Genomic DNA, 15806 nt, shown 5'->3' on the forward strand with positions numbered 1-15806 from the left:
TTCGTGAAGTTGGATTACCTTTTAGTGATGCCGCAAAACTCACTCTGACGGAAGTTCTTGTGTTCTGGGAGAAAGCTAGAATACATTATCAATTACAAAAAATGCTGTTCGCAAAGTCGAAAAATTATATAACGAATGGAGGGCACTTCAGAAGTGTTCAAGATTGAAGACAAAACGTCAAGAGGAAAAAAATCTCGCATTCACATCCAAACTGTCCGATCTTTTTGATGTAGCGGTGGAAGATGCCATTTCAAAAATGTCTAATCAGGAAGATATTAAATTTTTTGACATATCAGAGAATGAAAGGACGTCCAGGCCATATGGAAGGTATCGATATGAATACAGCTCTAGCTGAACAAAGAAGAGAAGCAAGAAAAGCAAAAGTAGAAGAGCGGCGATGGCGACAGATTTCACCAGTAAGCGCTGGTAAGTTTATAGTATAGTTGCCCAATTTTACTTAAAAACAAGAAAAACGTTAACTTCGGTTGCACCGAAGCTAAATACCCTTCACAGGTGCATTTCTGTTAGTAACTATGTGTTCAGTTTGTATGGAAGCTATATGCGATAGTAATCCGTTCTAAACAAGTTTTTTAGAGTATACATTGTTGCCTTAAAAAATAACATACACCAAATTTCGTGAATACATCTTTTCAAATGTGAAAGTTTACCATACAAGCATTTGATTCCGATCGTTCAGTTTGTATGGCAGCTATATGTTATAGTGGCCCGATATCGGCCGTTCCGACAAATGAGCAGCTTCTGGAAGAGAAAATGACGTTTGCAAAATTTCAAAAAGATATCTTAAAAACTGAGAGACTAGTTCGTATATATACAGACAGACGGACAGACGGACAGACAGACAGACGGACATGGCTAAATCGACTCAGCTCGACATACTGATCATTTATATATATACTTTATTGGGTCTCCGACGATTCCTTCTGGGTGTTACAAACTTCGTGACAAACTTAATATACCCTGTTCAGGGTATAATTAGATCAGTGGTCGGCATTTCATAGCACAATTATGCCCTCTCACTTCACACGTATTCTTACGCTCTATCGTTTAGTCGTTGGCGAGACAGCAACGAATCAACATCGTGCTTGGCTGTTGCGCTTTGTTTCTTAAATGCAAAGATGCCTTGCGAGACATACTTTATGCTTGAAAATGCTTTTGGTGAAATGCTATGCATTTTGACATTAAAAAGTTTTTAAGACATTAAAAACATTTGGATGAATCATTTTATCCTCATGTAAAAAGAATTTCTTATTTGTGTTTATCACTTTTTCAACGCAACAAACTGACCTCAGCGCATTTAAAATACATTCTTTTAATAAGAAACTGCCCTAAAAATAATATTATTGATAATTTTTTCACAGAAATATCATAACGTATATTTACATAAATTTTCGGAATTTGAAGCAGGCAAATGCAAGTTATTTTTATAATTTTTATTATATTTTTATGTATGTAACTATGTATGTTACATAACATACATAAATCCAAATGAATTTTTGAATGTTTTATTTAAGTTTGTTTCTATGCACGTATGTACATTGTATACGCAATACCTTTTTTTATGTTTTCATTGAAACGCAATAAGTGATAACTTTTTTTTTCAATTCACGCAATTCCCGACTGGGATGCTCATGCGGAGCAGTTCGCATGTGCTCACCAACACAGTCACAGTTTAACTTTTGCCGACCACTGAATTAGATACTCAAACCCATACTTAAATAGGTAATAAAATGCTGGCTCTTAGAAGCTATAGCCTTTATTCGTTCCTATTTGTTACCAACATCAACAGTATTTTTCTCCCAAAATCCATACATTTTCTTTCATTCTTTTTTATTGCAACAGAAAATGTACGAGACATCTCATTGTCTTCTGAATCAGAAGTGGAAGAAATCACCTCGGACGAAGTATTTACCGATGATGAAAAAGCCAGCAAAGCGGAGACAGCGAGTAAAAAAAGGAAATACAGTCGTGGTTATAAAGAAGTAATGACGGAAAATTATCAATTTTGCTAGATAGGTGCAAAATTTCTGATAGAAATGCTGTGCGAATAATTTTCGCAATAGCTGAAAGTCTGGGCTGTAATGTCGAGGAATTTGCACTTAGTAGAAGTGCTTTAAGAAAACGCAGAATATCTTTTCGAAGTCAACGGGCCCAGAAAATCAAGGCGAGGTTTGAAAACTCAGACGTAGAGGGTATTGTTGTTCATTGGGATGGAAAACTTTTACCAAACCTTTTTCAGAAAGAATGTGCTGAACGGTTGGCAATCTTGGTAAGCAAAGGAGACTATGAGCAACTATTGGGGGTCCCAGAATTAGAAAATTCCACAGGCGCCAGTCAAGCAGAAGCTGTTAGCGGTAGTCTAGAAGAATGGGATATTGGCGATAAAATTGTTGGTATGTGTTTTGATACGACGGCTTCCAACACAGGACGAATGAAAGGAGCATGCACCTTGTTAGAAAAACAGCTAGGTAAAAGTTTGTTGTACTTAACCTGCCGCCATCACATTTTAGAAGTCGTTTTACGGTCAGTATTTGAGTACAAAATGGGATCAACGACTGTTCCCCAACCTGACATTTTTAGAAGATTTCAAATACATTGGCCTAAAATAGATCAGCCTAAATACGTTGAAGGGGTACAGGATGATTCGGTAAAGAAGTCAGTGAAAGAGTTCGAAAAAGAGGTTTCGGAATTTCTTCTCTTTCAGTTAACTGAAAAACAGCCGAGGGATGATTACTTAAAACTTATTAAGTTATGTTTAATATTATTAGGAAAAGTCCCTTCTCACGATGTTTCGTTTAACACTCCTGGTGCTTATCATCACGCCCGTTGGATGGCAAAAGCCATTTACTCTCTGAAAATGTTCATTTTTAGAGAACAGTTTTCTATGTCCGAAGAGGAGTTCAGTTCACTAAAAGCTATTTGTTTATTTATTGTTAATTTGTATGTGAAGATGTGGCGTCAAGCTTCAAATGCAATAAGTGCACCTAGTAATGATTTACAATTTGTTCAGAATGTAATAAAGTACAGACGTATTGTTCAAGGTGTATCAGAAAAGGTATTGGGAAAATATTTACTTCACCTGTGGTATCTGAACCTGGAACTGATTTGCCTTAGCTTATTTGACAAAAATGTTTCAAATGAAATAAAAAGAAAAATGGCAAAAAAGATTTTATCGTACAGGAATTTAACAGAAGAAGAACGGTCTTCAAGGATAATGAGGGTGCAAGTTTCTGAAACTGAAGCTGTAAACCTATTTAAAAATATTTCGCTTCAGAACTTTGTTTCGGATCAAAGCCTGGCCCTTTTCGAATATTTCAAAGTCAAAACTGATTTTTGACAGAGGACCCCAAGAAATGGTCCGAAAATAAAGACTTTTTGAAACTTCAAAGTTTTGTTAGGAGTATAAAGGTAGTAAACGACACGGCAGAGAGAGGGGTTAAGTTAATTCAAGACTTCAATAGTATTGTTACAAAAGATGAGGAGCAAAAACAATTCCCACTTCAGGTGGTAGCGGATTGTCGTCGGCTTTACCCTGATACTTCCAAAAGTAAAGTTGGAAATAATAATATATAAATAAATTGATAAATTTTTATAATTTTTGTTTTTAGTATGAATTTTCTTTTGTATATGTTTATTTTTTAAATAGATTTGTTTCCATCGTCTTATCTTTTTGTTAAATATTGTATCAATTAATGTACGAAAACTGAAAATACAATATATAACTAAAAGATTTTTCTAATTTCTAGCATTTTCTATCATAACAAAATAAAGGACTTCAGTGTATGCATTGCTTATGGTTAAGGTAAGGATAGTTTCAAAAATCGTGGAGAACCTCGAGTGTTACTGCGAAGAACTATACTAAGGCATTTGACACGAGCTTGGTCCATTAAAGGTTAAATATCTTCCAAACCATGTATTTTTAAAGAAAATGTATTATAATAGACTTTAATTTCAACACAATTACCTTTCATTTGATAATAAATTTATTGTAATAGGTGGAATCAGTCATAAGTTAAAGTCGAAAAATAACGCTTTTTCGCGAAAAATGGCAATTTTATCAAACTTCAAGGCCTTTTCGGCACGGGGAGGCAAAATCCGATTGAGCTGAAACCGTCATAATTGTATTTTTATACTAAATGGCACATTTCTAGAAGTGAGCACTTCCAAAAATTGAAAATTTATTTTGAAAAACTACCCTAGTATCTACTTATGCACCACAATACAATTTTACATGTCAATGTCGACTCAGCGGTTTATCAACCTTGTTCCCTCCTTCTCAAAGTGACATTTTTAATTTTGGCATAGGACAGAATTTCATTTGTACTGAAATGTTGTGGCAGAAAAGATGTATCTATTTTAAAAATGTACCTTGCACAGATTATGTGTATGTTTTGTTCTTTAGTAAGTGAGTTGTTAAGTTGGCACTGTTTGCCATAAGAGGCTGTGCGTGTCGCAGTTGTCACTTAGAGACCAAATAGTTGTGATACTTTCACAAAATATTTTGTGCCACTGTATTCATTCTTAGACTAATATGACATACGCTTAAAGGAAGTCGTGGTTGTGAACCCATTTCACCCATATTTTGTACGTGTCATCAGGGTGTTAAGAAAATATTATATATCGAATTTCATTGAAATCGGTGAAGTAGTTCCTGAGTTATGGTTTTTGGTCCAGAAGTGGGCGACGCCACGCCCATTTTCAATTTTTAAAATAAGCCTGGGTGCAGCTTCCTTCTGCCATTTCTTCCGTAAAATTTTCTGACGTTTTTTGTTAGTCGCACTTTTAGTGATTTTCAACATAACCTTCGTATGGGAGGTGGGCGTGGTTATTATCCTATTTATTCCATTTTTGAACTGTATATGAAAATGCCTCAAGAAAACGACTCTATAGAGTTTGGTTGACATAGCTATAGTAGTTTCCGAGATATGTACAAAAAACTTAGTAGGGAAGGGGCCACGCCCACTTTTCCAAAAACATTACGGCCAAATATGCCCCTTCCTAATGCGATCCTTTGTGCCAAATTTCACTCTAATGTCTTTATTTATGGCTTAGTTATGACACTTTATAGGTTTTCGGTTTCCGCCATTTTGTGGGCGTGGCAGTGGGCCGATTTTGCCCATCTTCGAACTTAACCTTCTTATGGAGCCAAGAAATACGTGCACCTAAGGAGAGTATTATAGTTTTGTTCACATAACAGTTGTTTGTAAGTCCTAAAACTATAAGAGTCAGATATAGGGTTATGTATACCAAAGTGATCAGGGTGACGAGTAGAGTTGAAATCCGGATGTCTGTCTGTTCGTCCGTCTGTCTGTCCGTCTGTCCGTCCGTCCGCCTGTCTGACCGTCCGTGCAAGCTGTAACTTGAGTAAAAATTGATATATTATGATGAAACTTGGTACACGTATTTCTTGGCTCCATAAGAAGGTTAAGTTCGAAAATGGGCAAAATCGGCCTACTGCCACGCCCACAAAATGGCGGAAACCGAAAACCTATAAAGTGTCATAACTAAGCCATAAATAAAGATATTAAAGTGAAATTTGGCATAAATAATCGGATTAGAGAGTGGCACATGTGGACGTAATTTTTTTGGAAAAGTGGGCGTGGCCCCGCCCCCTACTAAGTTTTTGTACATATCTAGAAATTACTATAGCTATGTCAACCAAACTATATAGAGTCGTTTCATTCAGGCATTTCCATATACAGTTCAAAAATGGAAGAAATCGGATAATAACCACGCCCACCTCCCATACAAAGGTTATGTTGAAAATCACTAAAAGTGCGTTAACCGACTAACAAAAAACGTCAGAAACACTAAATTTTACGGAAGAAATGGCAGAAGGAAGCTGCACCCTGGCTTTTTTTAAATTGAAAATGGGCGTGGCGTCGCCCACTCATGGACCAAAAACCATATCTCAGGAGCTACTCAACCGATTTCAATGAAATTCGGTATGTAATATTTCCTTAACACCCTGATAACATGTACAAAATATGGGTGAAAGCGGTTCACAACCACGCCCTCTTCCAATATAACGTTATTTTGAATTCCATCTGATGCCTTCTCTGTATATATACATTAGGAACCAATGATGATAGCGGAATAAAACTTTCCACAAATACGGTATTTGAGGTGAGGTATCCCTTGTGGAAAAATTGTCGTGATAGGACTATAACTCTTCAAGGTCCCTGATATCGAACACGAAGAATTCAGTGCCTAACCTAACCTAATTTTTCACCGAAAATGTCGGTAAATCTCTTGGATATTTTCATGTAATTCAGAGGGCATCAATTTTATATTCTCGCAAAAAAGTTGCTAATAACGGTATCTCGATTATCACTTTATCATGCGAGAGTATAAAATGTTCGGTGACACCCGAACTTAGCCTGTCCTTACTTGTTTTTTATTTAATTTTATCACATAAAATGTTTACCATTTTTCGGAAAACAATGGTTCTTATAACACAAAGTAATCACGCATATGTGACAATGGTTCATATAATACAATATAAGCATGCATATGTCACTCAGAGAATGCTTTTTTACATTCCCTGTGTGACTTTATATTTTGTATATTTTTCTACAAAGCAATTCTCTTTATTTATTCTCAGTCATTTTACATATATTTCTGCCTTTGCACGTGCTCAATTCTGCTAAATAGCCAGAGCACGGCGAATTCCTTACACAAGTTCTATCGGCTCTGTTAGCCGCGCAATCGAACCATCATACTAGGGATGTCGGAAATGGAATAAAGTATCGATATATATTGTATCGGTCATTTTTGATTATATCAATATCGACATTGATATTTTTATTTAAAAATATCGATATATCGGTATGATATGAAAAAAAATATTTGGCCTAATCTACTTTAATCATCTTACTTTACTAGATAAATACTAACCAATAGACATAATTTTTAATAAATCAAGAACAACAATTAAAACATTAATTATTTATTAATCAAACCAATATTTATCTGATACAGACATAAGAAAAACTCTTCGATTTACGTGCTCGGCTGTAAGCCGACTTCTGTTATTGGGTACTGCGAGATTCACAGCAGATGCCACTCTCTCCGAGGAAACCGAGGACGCAGGCAGATACTTTAGAGCTATGTCGGAAAGGACTGCGGTAAAATGACGACAATCAAACCAGAATTTTGTTGGATTCTCTTTTCTGGGTATTATAGGCTGATCTAGAGATTGCTTTAGTTAGCTAGGCATGCCATCACTGGTTGAAGTTGAAAGTAAAGAGTTTGCTGAAGCTATCATAATTTTTTCATGTCCGGACCACAACGACGGCGAAGAATTTTTAAAATTTGGAATTATGGTAGTGCGAGAGGGTCTGAGTTCAGGCGGAAGCTGTCCTCTACGTCTATGTTCTAAACGTATTTCTTTTGACAGTTCGGTTATTGCAGTGGAAACAGCTAGCGCTGAACTAAAATGAATACGCTTAAAGCGTGGGTATAAAATTGTTGCTTTGGCCAGATGTAAATGTCGCTCTAGTGGTTCTAGTTTTGCAATAACTAAATTTAGCAAACTCTTCTGAACAGCAATACCAAATTCGGTGAAAGGTTTTACTTATTCAAGGCCTCTCTGAAGCAAATTTTCAATGGGAATCACCAAACTTGAAGTCACGTACTGATCGCCGCTAATTTCTTCAGTAGCTTGCTTAAATGGGGTAAGCAATATTATCAGATCTCGTATGACACCTAACTCTGAAGAAGTTATCTTATCAGGTGCGTTCCGCCTGGTTGCCAAAATCTTAGCCACAATAGCTGACAATGTATTGAATCTTTCCAACATATCAAGACAAGAATTCCACCTTGTGCTTACTGATTGTATAAGTGTTAATTCTTCTCCCTCTTTCTTTTGTCCCTTTTGTTATTTTCGCAAATCATCCATTGCGTTCACAGATTGTTTGAAATATGTTACAATGGCTTTGACCCGATTGGCAATTTGAAGAACTGGTGCATTAGTGTTGCGCCATACACTATTAAATTCAACAAATGTGCCATGCAAGGAAGTCTTTTTCCATCTTCCAAAAATTTCTTCACTGCAGCAACCATGTTAGCACCACCATCAGTGGTAATTGCTAAGATGCAACCCTTTTCTATTGAAAACTCGTCGGTAATATTTTCAAAGCATTCTTTTATCTAATCAGCAGTGTGTGCCTACAGGAAAGAAGACCAATATTAGTCCACTTTATGAAATTTTTTATAACTTGCTATTTTTTTAATTTGATGCATTTATTTTATACTTTACTTACCTGATACATTCTTCGTGCTGTCAATGTCACCATCTCATGTTCAGATTCAGGAGTGCAGTTATTTGCTGTGTTAAGAAAATGCGCTGTTACTACGATGAAACTTCGTGTCGTGTCTGAACAATAAGTGACGCTTCTAAAAACTACGAATTAAGTATTCAGTTGAAACTGTGAATTTCTAAGAAGAATAATTAACAAACAGTGTGCCCACAATCCTTTGGTAAAAAACGCGGAAAAAGGTATTTTATTTTTCTCCTCTTTCGCCTGTTGAGTAAAGTTGGGGCGGTTGATATTCCTCTGCATTACGCTTCTATTACTTTATGTAATTTGTGGGAGTAATGCAGAGGAGTATTTGTTTGGATTAAACAGTTACTATAAAAAAGGATTTAGAATTTTTTGATCATAAAAATATCGTTTTTATACCTTTTCAATACTTATAATATTATATCGATACCTCGATATATCAAAACAATAAATATCGCTCAAAAATATTGTTACATTGAAAAAATTATATCGACATATCGATGTATCGATATTTTTTCGACAACCCTACATCATACAGATTTCGATTTGCACCTTCTCTTGACGTTCTCTGACTGAGCAGACCACTACAATTGTTCGATTAAACTTTCTTTAAAAGAGCGAGTAGCCAGGCGAGATATGTGTTTGGGGTCATTATGTTGTTGGAAGATAAACGACCCCAAATTAATTTTTTCTGCACTTATTATCAAATTTTCGGTAAGAATGGAAATATCTATCTCCATCGATTAAATTTCACAAATTTCAAGATCTTTTTTCGTATAAGCCGCTCAGTGTGTATGGAAATTTTGGACTTTGGACATCCACCGTATTGAGTCTTGCTTGTATACCTTTTTTTTTAAATCTTTTTTGCCCCTCCGATCGAAATGGAAAAAATTTCATATATTTTTTGACACGTTTTACCCCTCTTCTAGACTTAAATTCCGAATTTCTTCCGCGTTTTTTACTAAGAACAGAACAGAAAAAAATTCGCCATAATAGAAATTTACTTAATAAATACAAATTTAATAAATCTGTAGTAAAATTCAGTTTTACTTTGAAAGATTTGATGCCTAGTTTATTACTCACAAGAAAACCGTTAACTTTGGTTGAACCGGAGCTTTAATACCCTTTACAAGTACGAAAAGTTCCTGTATCCTGTCACTCTGTATGGCAGCTATATGATGTGATAAATAATTTCATCGAAATTTTCACCGCTGCTTTGGAAAATAATCAATGTATCTGACATCATGAATATATCTCGTCAAATACAAAAGTTTTGCATACAAGCACTTGATTCTGATCATTCATTTTATATGGCAGCTATATTTGGTAACTTTAGAAACCCAATAAGAAAGATATGTCATCATATATAAATCAGTGCAGGCTGCCATTGCTCTTGCATATCTCAATATTGCGAAGTATAACTTGAAGAGGTTGGCTGTTAACAATTCACATAAAATGTTTTGTTTTTAGTAAAATCCGAAAGTCTTAATTTTAGGCTAATATAAAATTTTCTAGGAGAAGATGTCAGTTTTGTCACTTTTCTCGTGTACAGCTGTGTTTTCGTGCTCTTAGAAATTTGTTTAATTTATATAATATTTAAAACTCTGTGGTGAAATTATCTGAATTAAGTGATCTGTTAAGATAAGTATCACGGTTATATTGTTCTATTAAAACAATTGAAATTTACTTTAATTGTGTGTGCCGAGTCATTTTTTATACCCTCGCAACAGAGTTGCTAAGGAGAGTATTATAGTTTTGTTCACATAACGGTTGTTTGTAAGTCCTAAAACTAAAAGAGTCAGAGTTAGGGTTATATATACCAAAGTGATCAGGGTGACGAGTAGAGTTGAAATTCGGATGTCTGTCTGTCCGTCCGTCTGTCCGTCCGTCCGTGCAAGCTGTAACTTGAGTAAAAATTGAGATATCATGATGAAACTTGGTACACGTATTTCCTGGCTCCATAAGAAGGTTAAGTTCGAAGATGGGCAAAATCGGCCCACTGCCACGCCCACAAAATGGCGGAAACCGAAAACCTATAAAGTGTCATAACTAAGCCATAAATAAAGATATTAAAGTGAAATTTGGCATAAATAATCGGATTAGAGAGTGGCACATGTGGACGTAATTTTTTTGGAAAAGTGGGCGTGGCCCCGCCCCCTACTAAGTTTTTTGTACATATCTAGAAATTACTATAGCTATGTCAACCAAACTATATAGAGTCGTTTCATTCAGGCATTTCCATATACAGTTCAAAAATGGAAGAAATCGGATAATAACCACGCCCACCTCCCATACAAAGGTTATGTTGAAAATCAAAAACGTCAGAAACACTAAATTTTACGGAAGAAATGGCAGAAGGAAGCTGCACCCTGGCTTTTTTTAAATTGAAAATGGGTGTGGCGTCGCCCACTTATGGACCAAAAACCATATCTCAGGAACTACTCCACCGATTTCAATGAAATTCGGTATGTAATATTTCCTTAACACCCTGATAACATGTACAAAATATGGGTGAAAGCGGTTCACAACCACGCCTTCTTCCAATATAACGCTATTTTGAATTCCATCTGATGCCTTCTCTGTATATATACATTAGGAAATACGGTATTTGAGGTGAGGTATCCCTTGTGGAATAATTGTCGTGATAGGACTATAACTCTTCAAGGTCCCTGATATCGAACACGAAGAATTCAGTGCCTAACCTAACCTAATTTTTCACCGAAAATGTCGGTAAATCTCTTAGATATTTTCATGTAATTCAGAGGGCATCAATTTTATATTCTCGCAAAAAAGTTGCTAATAACGGTATCTCGATTATCACTTTATCATGCGAGAGTATAAAATGTTCGGTGACACCCGAACTTAGCCCTTCCTTACTTGTTTGTTTCGTATTTCAGACATAAAGGAGCACTGGGTGATAGACCTATGATATATTGACTAGTCGAAAAAGGCTTTTCGTATTTCTAATCATACTTCAACCTATTTTTTTTTATATTTATACTAATAAGTAAATAAATAAATATGTACCATTTTGGTTGACCACTTTTTGCCATTTTTCTGTTAGAGACATTATTCCATCAGCGAATCGAAATTTTCAGAACTGGAGTGAGCGAACCGTTTCCGTAAAGTTCACAAATTTCGTTGGTGGCTTGCGTGGCATTTTTCCCTTTTTTATTCAAAAACTTAAAAATATAGCGAATTTCTTCATTAGTATTACTCATCAAAGATGTAACTTTTTTTAAACTTTCCCGAATTAAATTTTTTTTCTGGTTAATCTATGTGATTGCTAGCACTGGAGATATACGACTGCCTCGACATTTGACAAAAGACGAAAAGACTTTTTTGACTACCCAATATATGAAACCTATAAAACAAAAATAATATTATTGAAATAACCACCACAAGCCAGGCGCACGTGGTATCCCATTCTTATAAACAAGTAAGTGCTTGGTAGCTTTGCATACATGTTAACGTTCGACAATAGCAGAAAAAGTTAATTTCAATTTTATAAGTGCGGAAAAAGTCCGTTTTTGTTAAAAAATACACTTGAATTACCTTATTGATGACACTACTCCAAGTAGCGCCGACAAATGTTTTCAGTTGTTTAGAAAAGGAGGGCCTATTAACAATCTTTTAATTCAGTAATTATTTACGGTATGAGGTATGCTAAATGGTATGAGGTATTATATAAATTATATAAAAAGTTTCTTTTCGGCAGAATTGTCTTTAAATAAAAAACAAATTATATTATGTAACATTATTAAAACTTTACCAAAACTTAAAACAAGTGATCTCATTTTTCTTTCGCCAAACTAGTTTTTTGCCCACAAATATTACATGCAACGAACTGAATAAACTAAATAGTAGACCTAGGTAAAGCAAACAGTGTCTGGCCGCATAAAATTAAAAAGGCCAAATTGCTTACATAAGTTGCATTTGTCTAGTAATAAGGCTTGAGTTAGTAAAGAGGAGCAAATGCTTAAAAATGAGTGAACTTTGTAAAGACTTGCTTAGTTGTTAGTATGCATTTAATGCAATTTGTTAAACAAGCAACACTCTTACATATCGAAGAAGTAAAAAAATATTTATACTTATATAGTATGTATGTATGTCTGTCTTTAGGAATCAGGCATTTTGTAGCATTAGTATAAGTACTAACTCTATACTATATACATCCTTTTACATTTTCAAATATACATAGCAGAAGTGGCTTAAATGCATTACCGTCTCATTGAATTGTCCGGTATTCCTTTGTGCAGCTTGTCGGTCGGTCAGTTGCTTTGATGTAGTGTTATTGCTTCATACTGATTGACTTGATTAGGCTTGATGTGCATGAACACACCGGTACGTAATGGCAGTTATCGGACCATTCTCAGAGTTTATTGCATACAATTAAGATACGAAATTTATATAGAGCACACGCTCTCAAATAAAAATAAATTTTGATTTTATTTTCACAATGTATGTACTTAAATTATAAAATGTTGTAACTTTATTTGGAAAAAATGTCAACAAGCGGGGCGGCGAGAATCCAAAGCCGAATATGATTTGCCGGTGCTGTCGATCGAGTTTCTACGTATCGAGATCACAATGTAAAATCGCGGTAGAGTAGCGTAGGCAACAGGCAGTGTAAAAGCGAAGGTAATATGAACGTGTGTATGAAAATGTGTCTGCTTTCCTTTTTGTTGAGTGGGTTGATGGATGTAGAAGTGTGGTGAGTTGTGTTGAGTTGTAATGTATTCGTATGGTGTCATCAGATGGTGAATTGAGCTGTGTTTTATTAGGGTGCGCCAATTTTCCCGGGTAGAGTAGGGGCAGGGTGAACTCATTTAAACAAGGTTGAAATCCGGTATATGTAGGTATGTCTCTAATGGGTTAGTAGGTTACTTACATTACAGGAGCGTGGTCAGATAGAGAATGTTGACATTACGTACTCGTTTTTACTCCCAACATGCACGTTTTACTTGGCTTTTCAGTTTCTTCTTTGCTGCTTGACTCCACATTTTTACTCATGTTCTATTGGGCTAGCAGCTAGCTTATAGAACAAAAAGTGTATAAAATATTTCAAGTCCGAAATTATTAGTTTCACTTTCAAGTAACCAATACATTTTAAATTTTTCTTAAATTTTTTTAAATTTAATTTCATATCGACCTTCTACGCCTAATGAAATCTTTAGTAACACTTAGCTCTTTAATTTATACTTATACTTATACTTATACTTATACTTATACTTATACTTATACTTATACTTATACTTATACTTATACTTATACTTATACTTATACTTATACTTATACTTATACTTATACTTATACTTATACTTATACTTATACTTATACTTATACTTATACTTCATACTTAGCCTTATACTTATACTTAGTAATACTTATACTTATACTTATACTTATACTTATACCTATACTTATACTTATACTTATACTTATACTTATACTTATACTTATACTCTTAAATTTTATACTTATACTTCATACATTTTATAATTTATATACTTATACTTATACTTATACTTATACTTATACCTTATACTTATACTTATACTTATACTTAGACTTATACTTATACTCATACTTATACTTATACTTATACTTATACTTATACTTATACTTATACTTATACTTATACTTATACTTATACTTATACTTATACTTATACTTATACTTATACTTATACTTATACTTATACTTATACTTATACTTATACTTATACTTATACTTATACTTATACTTATACTTATACTTATATTTATATTTATGCTTATACTTATACTTATATACCAGCAGAGTCTCAAAAGTCTTAAAAGAAGTCAGAAACCTCTATTATTAAGATGACTTCTTACGTAATGATAGATAAAAAAAGTTATATAACTAAATTCATGTTGCAAAATATTTCCTAACTTAAAATTTTCCCGTAAAGGGAAAATAAAAGCTGATATATTTATGGATTTCGAAGGGAACATATTCAGCCTCTTGCTCTCACTTCAAACAAATTCTGTCTTTTTTCGCTCGTAAAATATGTTTTTTGATTAGCAGATTAAATTGCTTATGCATTAATGTATTACATAAAAAAATATGCTACCAGCAATTCGTTTTTTTTTTTCAATAATAAGATAAAAGTATTTAAGAAATTCATTTTTGATTACAATTCAATTGATGTGAAGAATATTCCAATATTTTATGCAATTTAATTTTTATATATAATAATTTTTAAATATAAACATTTATTTGGTTAAGGCGTTGTGTTTTTCTGCTCTGCAATTTGTATAAAATGTATAGAATTGGATAACACATGGCACAGGGATATCTATTGCTATTTTTACCATTCGCATAGGTATTTTTAACCTTTTGTGTGGTAAAAGTAAACAATTTCATAGTTGTTAAGAATATTTTTTTAAAGAGTTCATAAAATTAAAGAATTTTAGTATGGCGTTTGTCTTGATATTTTTCTATATATGTGTGTGTATTAGCTCATGTACATGTAATAAATTTTAAATAAAGAACGGAGCAGATTCACTTAAATTGATTTGGTTTTGTGCATAGGAAGAGTGGTTTTCCTCATCGTTATTGAACCAATAGCCCATATATTCAGAAAACTTAAAATTACTAAAAAAAATGTATAGCATAAGCAAACGAATTACTGCCTGATGGTCGTAGCTTTAAGAGTCCTTTCGCAGAAACACTCATTGTTGAAACTTTTGCTAGCGATTACCAAATATCGCAGCTTTCAATTATTTTTTCATGTTTGCTGGAATAGCAATGATTTCTTTTAGCTCAATTAAAAATTATTAAGTCTTTAAAAATAATTATTTTAAGTGCATTTTAAGATGGGGTGTTAAAACCCTCGCCCAGCCCCCTTCCCCCCAAAGTAATTGAATTTTTAAATAATAGAATTTAATTCTACATAGTCATTTGAAAAATTGTAATTTGTTGTTTTCAAAGCGATCTTTCTGCCGACGATGTATTAATATGTAAAATAAATGAACACTTTAGTCACTAACAGCGTTGCCGTTTTGATACAATTGTATCTTTTTTGATACTTTTTTTCAAATTTTTGTGATTTGATACTTTTTTGTTCAAAAACGGCCTATTTTGATACTTTTCTGCTGATAGAATTTAATTTTTTTAAACTATGAAAATGTTAAGCTAAAAACAAACCTATTGTATCTGGATAGTATTAAAAAGTTGTGGGAATGTAGGCCAATTAAAAAACCAAGAAAAATATAAACTGGACAGAGACATTTTTTTAATTTGCTTCAAAGTAATGAGTTTACCTTATAACTCTGTGGCTGCTGAACTGGATTTTTTTAGATTTAAGGGGAATTGTGAGTCGAAAATGGACTTCTTTTGAAAATTAGTTCTGAACTGAAAAGTCACCAATAAGGTTTCTATTATTATTTTAGAGTTTATTGTTAATCATAATACAGGAAAAGTAAAAACGAATTTATTATGACTTGCAGATTTCGTTCCATGAGCAACTGAGGTAGG

General features: G+C 33.8%; 1 pseudogene; it reads right to left on the reverse strand.

Annotated features, from left to right (window-relative positions):
- Window positions 1-7897: 7897 nt before the first annotated feature.
- The window catches only part of LOC120768783, a 19118-nt pseudogene continuing 11209 nt past the window's right edge, over window positions 7898-15806 (reverse strand).

Source organism: Bactrocera tryoni, chromosome 2 (genome assembly GCF_016617805.1).
Source record: "Bactrocera tryoni isolate S06 chromosome 2, CSIRO_BtryS06_freeze2, whole genome shotgun sequence".
NCBI classification, from domain to species: domain Eukaryota; kingdom Metazoa; phylum Arthropoda; class Insecta; order Diptera; family Tephritidae; genus Bactrocera; species Bactrocera tryoni.